The following is a 9,459-nucleotide window of genomic DNA, read 5'->3' on the forward strand; positions in this document are numbered from 1 at the left end:
TAGCCGTGAAATTTACGCGAAAAAAGCCGGAGATGGATGGGCGCTGACCGGTGGGGTCCTCCACCAATTAAAAAAAATTCATTTTTTTTGGGTAAAAATTCCCAATTTTTTCGGGTTTTTTTTCGGTTCCAACTTTGCCGAGTGTCGAGCACTCGGCAAAGGCTTTGCCGAGTGCCCGACAAAAGACACTCGGCAAAGACGTCTTTGCCGACTCATTTTTTACCGAGTGGTCTTTGCCGAGTGCAAATTGGGCTTTGCCGAGTGCCCCTGGCACTCGACAAATTCACTGAGTCCGGTAGTGAGGGATAGGAATGGGACGGCTCGGTCCCGTGGCCTCAAGGCCAATTTTATGGACCATGGGTCAACAACCCGTGGCCTCATTAGTCTAATGGGTAATATGGGTTGATACAATTTTTTTCTATTATTATGGGACATGAATACTATCAACACTTCTTGAAAGACTGAGATACAAGACTGAAAAGTATCATCATAACATATTAAGGGAATTAGTAATGCATCAAATTAATATGTTTGTAAGTGTACCATGATTTTAATTTTTATCTACTTTTCACTTTCAAATATGATATCCCCAATGTACTTCCAAGCATAGACGCTTACAAGTTATGACCAACTGTCTTTATTCGAAACAACATTAAAGAAGGCTAACAAATTAAAGAAAAAAACATCATATGACGAGTGGTTCGATCTATCTTACTCATTTGGTCAATAGTTCCCGAACCTATATCGACCTATTTTAGACTTTGATGCCAACCCCTTGACCTATTGACTTATTACTTTTGTGGATCGGGTCAACTAACCAGGGTCAACCCGACCCATTCCCATCCCTAACTCTCTCCAGACGATGGTGACTAAACAGACGCATAAAGATGCACCGGCAAACGAGGCTGAGCTTGTAAGAAGAGTGGCTCAGCTAGTGTGAGACTTGTAGTGGATTCCTTGAGCTTGAGTGCACGAACGCCAGGAGGCTCGGTCCATGTGAACCCTTGCAGAAGCCTTGCGAAGAGCATCATTGTAACGGAGCTGCCAAGTGACACCCCTGGGCATCCCCTCCTACCTGCGCTGAACGAGACGAACCTAAGGTCCAGCTCGGTGAGAACCACATGCTCTTTCATCATCAGGTGTCGCTCTGGCCGGAATTGGAGAGGAGCATCCCAGACGTCTGAGTTCCGGCCAAGACCCACCCGGCTCATAAGGACATGGCTGCCCTTGGGAATGAAGTAGCCAGAAACGACGGCGTCTTCCATGGCGACGTGGGGGTGGGTTGAAAGCGTGGTAGGGGTGCAAGCGGAAGGCCTCCCGTATGCACGCTTTCAGATAGTTGAGGTGAGGGATGTCAGATTCTTGGACGAGCCTGTCCTTGCCAACAACAGTGTTCAGCTCGTCCATTGCTTTGTGCATGACCTCCGGTTGGTTCATCATCTCCGCAAGTGCCCACTCAACCGCGTTTGATGGATTGTCGACAGTTGCATACATTATCTCCTGAACATGAAACAGTTATATTAACATAGTGAATAACAAGTGACACGGCATAATTTTCTACCACCATGCATGCATGAATGGTTAGTTATAAAAAAGGAAATAAAACCCCTAGAAATTTACTGTCTAGAAATAAGGCAATTTAAAGTTAATACTATTGGGAATGCGGCATAGTAAATATTAACATATCTTACCGCTGTCTGTGCTTGTATTTCGTCAAACGACAAAAAACGTCGCCCTTGTGAATCCTGAAGAGAAACTAGCACGTCAAGAAAATCTCTAGCCTCTCTCTTGTCACCGCATTTGCGAAGACCATCCCACTCATGGATCCTCTCTTGTATGATGGGATCATGCAATCTGTTTATAGTCTTCATTACGCTCTTGGCAACCTTCTTTTGGCCGTCAAGATCGAGGCCAGCAATCATCCACGTCCACGCAGCAGGGATGTAATCTGAAACGGAGAAGCTGTACATGTGGTTCAACAGTGTGAAGAGCGCGTCCACGTGCGTCACCTCCTCAGGACCAGGGCCGCTGCCATTGCCAGCAGCACCAGCAGCAACCGAGAAGTGTCTCTTGCCGAACACGAGCCTCCGTATCATGTTGCCGCAGAAATGCTGGGCTACATGACGCACATTGACGGCGCTGTTATCTGAGGTGTTGCACTGGTTGTAGACGAACCCGATGAGGTGGTCGGCCTCCTCCGCTCGCTGGCGCTGTAGACGCCGCTCCATCGACGCGGAGAGGATCTCGGAGGTGATCACCCGCCTCATCTTCTTCCACTGCTCCCCGTGCGGCGACACGATGGAGCCCTTGTACCCGAAGCTGAACAATTCAGTGGCGGATGTTAGGGGGCGAGATGCGAAGACTGCGTCATTCTTTCTGAAAACCTCACGGGCTATCTCTGGGCAGGCAACTACTACGACATGGACAGCTCCAAAGCGGAGGCATAGGATGTTGGTGTGCATGTCCTTGAGAAGGCCATGGATCCATCGGAACACCGGCCTCTTTGACACCACACAGTGCAGGCTGCCGATGATAGGCAACCCAGCCGGCCCTGGCGGCAGCTGGTGCAGCTGTGTTTTCTTGGATGACGTTGCTTTGGTTCGGTAGAGAAATAATAAAGCTAGGGCAAGAAAGGTGCAAAGTACTGTTAACGGAGTGACGGCATGTGCATGGCTAGGTGCTAGTGCCATGCTTGATGATGCGTTGGAGCTCATCATATATATTTGTGTTGGGAAGTACATGGATCTGTGTTCAGCTCAGTCTGCGGTATTTGGGTATGGCTGCAAGTTTGTGTTGATGCTCTTGTTATGCTGTTGGTGAGCCATAGGGGAGCATATTATATAGTACTCCTCTTGATGAAGACCCTCTGTACCCTACCTGCTTGGATTGGCTCCATGTTGCTGTTAGCCATTTTGATCGGTCTGATTTGGAATTCCTTAAATGTTAAGATAAGAAGAAACGATTATAATGTTTTAAATAATAGCAGGATAAAGCATGCATTTAACGCTGGCCTTCTCCAGAAAATTTAAAAATATATAGCAGATACCACTACCGGAGACTGTGTAGTTACCGAGTGCCCAGACAATTACCGAGTGTCAAAAGTCGGGGCACTCGGAAAACATTTATTACCGAGTGCCAACACTCGGAAAACATAAACACCCGGTAGTAGACCTCTTTACCGAGTCCGAACACTCGGTAACCTCAAACACTCGGTAGAACTATAATTTTACCGAAGGGGCGCACTCGGTAAAAAGAGACACTCGGTATTGAGCTGCCACGTCTCCTAGTATACCAACCGTGCGCCAAACGGCGTCACGGCATGACATGTTTGCCGAGTGTAGAAGTATTTGCACTCGGTAATAATAAAGTTTTACCGAGTGTAAGTTCACAACACTCGGTAAACACTATCTTTTACCGAGTGTACTGGCGCAACACTCGGTAAAATTCAACCAAATTTCTTGTTTTTCCCTTCATTCTTTTTCCTCTATCCACATATGATATTTAGTACTCCATTCCAAAATATGGTGTTTATTTCGATTTATTTACTATATTTCACAAAATTTTCATTCTTTATGATAATTAGATACATATCGTGTAAATTTAATTGTAATAATTAAAATCGAACTCGATAAATCACGAGATTGGAAGAATTAATATTGAAGCATACATCTATATTATAGAAAAATTTTCATAACGTTTCGGAAGTATTTTTACATTCGTCGCTGCCGAACCGGTACATCTCCCAAAGAGACACTAAACATTCACAATGACGAGTAGGATTTGTATTAAGAGTGAAATTCAACATTATGATTTGAACTTGGAATTTTTTAGATAGTAAATAGATGACATGAAATAGTTCATGTGAAAGTTTGGTGAATTTTAGGATTAAATTGGCATTTTTTCATTTTTGTTTTGCATGAAATAATGGAGACTTTTACCGAGTGTGACCTCAAACACTCGGTAAAGATTAGCCACGGCCCACCTGTCTCTTTACCGAGTGCCGTAGATCTAGGCACTCGGTAAACATGTACCAGGCCCACATGTTATTGGGTTGCGGTGCTTCTGTTTACCGAGTGCCGTAGATCTGGGCACTCAGTAAACATGTACCAGGCCCACATGTAATTGGGCTGCGGTGCTTGAGTTTACCGAGTGCCGTATATCTAGGCACTCGGTAAACAGAGGCATTCACTTAGTCGTTTCTCCCTCAAATCGTGCAGACGACACACACACACCGCACGCCCGCGCATCCCCGCCGCACCGCCGCCGTCCCCCACGCCGGCGCCTCCCCGCCGTCCCCCGCACTTGCGCCCGCGCCTCCCCGCGCCCGCGCGCTCCACGCCGACGCCGGCGCCTCCCCGCCGTCGCCGGCGCCTCCCCACCGCCGCGGCCGCCTCCTCCCCTCCACGCCGTCGCAGAACCGGCGCGCGCGGTGGAAGACGAAGCAGCTGGAGAAGGACTACGACGCGCTGAAGCTCCAGCTCGACGCCGTCAAGGCCGACAACGACTCCCTCCTCTCCCACAACAAGAAGCTCCACCGCCGCGGCCGCCTCCTCCCCTCCACCACTGCCGCCACCGGGCGGTCCCCCACAGCCGCCGCCACCGGGAAAGGAAGGGCTGCAACCTCATCCATTGCCGAGGTTTGTTGCTAATCTATCTTCTCAGATTGCAAAAAAACGATATGCATGACTTATTCTGATGCTCACAGCCATAGGATTCTAGACCTTATCATTTTCGTTTTTTTCCGTCACAGAAAAGACATGATTGTGGTAGAGGAACTGTATATATGCAGACTAAATTAATCCGACATGGACTTGTTTGAATGTATTTAATCCAGTGTTAGTTCAAGAAAAAAGAGGCACACAATTCCAACCAGATGAGAACTTTTGATGCCAATGAGCGTCCAGCATTAGGCTGGAAACGACATCTTTTATTTATCATAAACAAAAAAAATAAAACTCACCTTGTCATTGATACTTGTCGCTATAGCCTTTTACGGTCTTCGAAATCTAATTTTGACTAGTACTTTTTATTATTAGAATATAGTTATAATGTAACAGACCAAATAATTCTAAACATGTCATAAATCATACATGTGCATCATCCTTGCATTAACAAACAATTAAGCTCGTTTTGAATGCTTTTGAATTTAATTTCAAATTAAAGCGTTATTTTTTGTATGTGCTGGAGAAGAAATTTTGGATTTGATCGTACATATGCATTTTAATTCAAGAACACCAAGCCATTGCCAAGTTGATCCATCAACGAAACGTTCTTTTGTCAAATGAATTAACCTGGAATATCGGAGGCCTGAGGGGCTCATTGCATTCGCCGCAACAGAATGCCGCCTCCTCTATGCTGCACTTGATCCTCTTGGCGCTGCTCTCTCCTTGTTCCTGAACATCTCCCATATACCCTTGCTGCTGCTGCTGCTGCCGTCGTTCTTCTCCATCTCGACGACCCAAAAAAGGAGAGAGATAAAAAAAAACAATCCAGCCCACTACTACTAGCAATAATAATAGGCTATTATCTCGCCACTCGTTCCAGTCTTCCAGATATACTTTTACAAGTAACAGAGATGTGCATGCGCGCGGTAGATGGAAAGGTTACATCAAATTAAGTGCATGCATGCATGATTACTGGGCTAATTACTGCTCGTCAAACTGAAAGAATATGAGAAGGTGTTCTAGTATCAATCAATTTATAGGCTCTCGTTCTCGTGTAGGGCAATTTATCTGTCGGATCTTTGAAAAAATAAAACAAAAAAAGGAGTCCTACATGAGTACATTTAATTTGCAGACTGGAATTTTGCTTTGGTAGTAAAGCTGGAAGATATGTATTTTAGCAAGATAACTTGCACCGGAATCTGGTGATGGTCAACTTGCTTTGGTAGAGAATCCTTCGATCAACTGTTGACAGTAGTTGGCACCCTACTTCCGGATGATCACGTTCTGCCAAAGAACACATATGAGTCAAATAAAATCCTTCGTGCACTCAAGATGTCGTACGAGCAGATACATGCTTGTCCGAACGGATGCATCTTATTCAGGGGAGAACATGCTGACGATAAGTACTGTCCGAAGTGTAAGGCATCTAGGTACATTGAGTTAGAATCTGGTGATGGTCGGAAGACGCAAACAAAAGTCGGCGCAAAGATCCTGAGGTACCTTCCTTTCATACCGAGGATCCAACGGCTTTTCATGAGCGAGGAATCCGCAAAACAGATGACGTGGCACAAAACTGGACGCCGATACACTGACAAGATGATACATCCGTCCGATGGTGAATCATGGAAAAGCTTCGATCGGAAGCATACCGACAAAGCTGATGAGGCTCGTAATGTACGCATTGCACTGGCAACTGATGGGTTCAATCCTTATGGAATGGGTTCTTCACCATACACATGTTGGCCCGTATTCGTCATCCCTCTCAACCTCCCACCTGGCGTCGCCTTTCAACGGCAAAATATTTTCTTGTCACTTATAATTCCAGGACACCCGGGGGCTAATATGAGTGTGTACATGGAGCCTTTGATAGACGATTTGGTCCGTGCATGGGACGAAGGGGTAGTGACATACGACCGATTCACAAAGACAGACTTCAGAATGCATATTTGGTACCATTATTCCATGCATGACTTCCTGGCTTATGGGTTATTTTGTGGCTGGTGTGTTCACACGAAGATGCCATGCCCGATATGCAAGTCAGCTGTGGAGTTCTTTCGGTTGGAGAAGGGGGGCAAGTTTTCTTCGTTTGACAAACATCGACAATTCCTCCCTCTTGACCACCCATTCAGGAGAGACAAGAAGAACTTTTGAAAAGGTGTCACAGTGGAAGACTCTGCACCGGAAATGATGACAGGTGCCCAGGTTCTTGAGATGTTAGATGGTCTTGTGGTCGACAATGAAAAGGGGGGCTTCGTGGGATATGGAAAAGAGCATGCCTGGACACACAAGTCGTGCTTGTGGAAGCTTCCTTACTTTAAGGACCTCCTTCTTCCACATAACATTGATGTAATGCACACTGAAAAGAATTTCGCCGAGGCGGTCCTTCACACAATCATGGACTGGGAAAAGTCAAAGGACAATGTCAAGGCTAGATTGGATCAAGCAACGCTGTGCGATAGACCAAAGCTAAACATGTTGCCTCCCTTACGCGGGAAGTCATGGAAGAAGCCTAAGGCCGACTTCGTCCTAACGAGGGCCCAAAAGAAAGAAGTTCTTCAATGGTTCCAATCGTTGATGTTCCCTGACGGGTATGCAGCGAATTGGAGGAGGGGTGTGAACTTAAGTACCATGCGAATCACAGGGCTGAAGAGTCATGATTACCACATATGGATTGAGCGCCTTCTTTCGGTGATGGTTCGTGGCTATTTCCCTGATCACATCTGGCGAGTGATGGCAGAGTTGAGCATGTTCTTCCGCAAGCTATGTGCTAAGGAGATATCTCGGACCGAGATTGAAGAAATGGAAAGAATGGCCCCGGTGTTGCTCTGCAAGTTGGAGAAGATCTTTCCCCCCGGCTTCTTCAATCCGATGCAACATTTGCTCTTGCACCTACCATATGAGGCAAAAATGGGGGGCCCTGTGCATGCCCGTTGGTGCTATCCAATTGAGCGATGCCTAAAGGTTCTTAGAACAAAATGCAAAAATAAATGCAAAATTGAAGCTTCCTGTGCAGAGGCATCCATTGTGGAGGAGGTGTCATACTTCACAACAAGATACTATGCCGACAACCTTCCTAACGTGCATAATCCACCCCCTCGTTACAATGCTGTCGACAATCAGTCGACCCTCAGCCTTTTCCGAGGTGGAGCCCAGGATGGAGGAGGAGCCCAGGTGGAGGAGGAGGACGGCGACGACGAGGGCGTCGAGAGCCGACACCTCCTCCACAGGACGACGACCACGAGTTCGTAGCGGCCACGGAGGAGGATGAGGAGGAGGAGGAGACCAGGGAGGAGATAGCGGAGGCGGTGGAGGAGGCACGGAGGGAGGATGCTTCCGAGCGGGTTGAGCGCGAGGAGGATGCCGACTTGGTGGTAGAGGAAAATGGGGTGCCTACGGTTTGGCTGCGAGGGTCATCGCGCCTCCCAGACTTACCCATACAGAGACGGCCAGTGATTCGACCATCCGGAACTAAGTAAGTAATTTTTGCATGTTAACACTAATTCACAGGTTTTTAAGTTATAACAGAAACTAATATTCAATCTCAATAACTTTGTGCAGGGATTGGGAAATGGTGATCCCAGGGAGTCACTCTCGCCGAGTAAACGGGATCCTGGGTCTTCTGTGCAGGGCAAACTACCCCGGGATGGTGAGGATCGATGGTGTTGTGCAGCCCGCCATGAAGTGGTCCCACTGGCACGCCGCCAGCGATCAGACTGATCGAGCTGGCAGGTGTTATAACAGCAAGGCCGACCGGGTGATGAAAGAGCTGTGGGTACGTGTTCATCGCACTATGCTGATAATAACATCACATTAATTGTATATTACTGACTGTATTTGCTTGTAGGATTACTACACCTTGGCGGAGGGAGTACGTAGGGAGGACGCGGATGACGTGGTGAACAGAGTCTGTGTTCACCGAGTGCAGGACCTCTTCTACGAGACAAAGCTCCTGTGCAGAAGAATTTACCATGCCCGCAGAGGAAACAGAGTCACCAGAGCGCAGGCAGTGCACCTGCCCCTAACTAAGGAGCAATACTTGACGGTAAACATGAGATTACATCGTCTGTGATTAATTGCACTGAAATTGATTTATGATTTGTCATGTGCTCGTGTACGTGCAGGTGCCTCCTGCTTGGTGTGCGGGGATGGACAACTGCTGGGAGGCCATTGTGGACACGTGGTTGAGTGAGGAGTACGAGCAATATCACGCCGTACGCTCACGTTGCCGTGCGATGATGCAGGGTTCCTCGCACAAACAAGGGCCCACTACCCTCAAGGAATATGCAGCCAGATATGTACGCGGATTTCATTTCGTTGTTGCTACGCTAACTTCTGAATGCATAATATCTTATTGTTGTGCTTCTTCCTGTAGACGCGGTTCCACCCCGGCCAGGAGTGCGCCTCGTTCAAGGCATATGCCTTGGCACACAAGGGCAAGGCAAAGGACCCCGACCTCGTCTACAACCCGGAGGACCCGCCCGAGGCATACAGTAACCTGAGCGTGCACAGTCGCCTCAGCGAGTACACGGCGATGGCGAGAGAGATCCATGGGCCAGAATTTGATCCGAGCACCGCTGACCTCGAGGGTGACATCGTCATGAGGTTGGGACCAGGTAAGCCACACGGGAGGTACTATATGGGCAACAGCACCATAGACACGGCCAACACTCAGACACTCGCCCAGATTAGAGCCCGGAGCACGAGTTCGAGCCCGGCCATACGCCCACGCTCACAGCCCCAGGTGGTAGCACTCCAGGTTAGTTCTGTTGCATTCGTTGTCCATTCATTTTCTACC

The 9,459-nt window shown here is 47.7% G+C and overlaps 1 pseudogene; it reads right to left on the bottom strand.

Moving 5' to 3' along the window:
* Positions 1-641: 641 nt before the first annotated feature.
* LOC136483682 (tyrosine N-monooxygenase-like) lies at positions 642-2,785 on the bottom strand (annotated as a pseudogene).
* Between the last annotated feature and the right edge of the window lie 6,674 nt (positions 2,786-9,459).

This window comes from Miscanthus floridulus, chromosome 1 (genome assembly GCF_019320115.1).
Source record: "Miscanthus floridulus cultivar M001 chromosome 1, ASM1932011v1, whole genome shotgun sequence".
Classification (NCBI taxonomy): Eukaryota; Viridiplantae; Streptophyta; class Magnoliopsida; order Poales; family Poaceae; genus Miscanthus; species Miscanthus floridulus.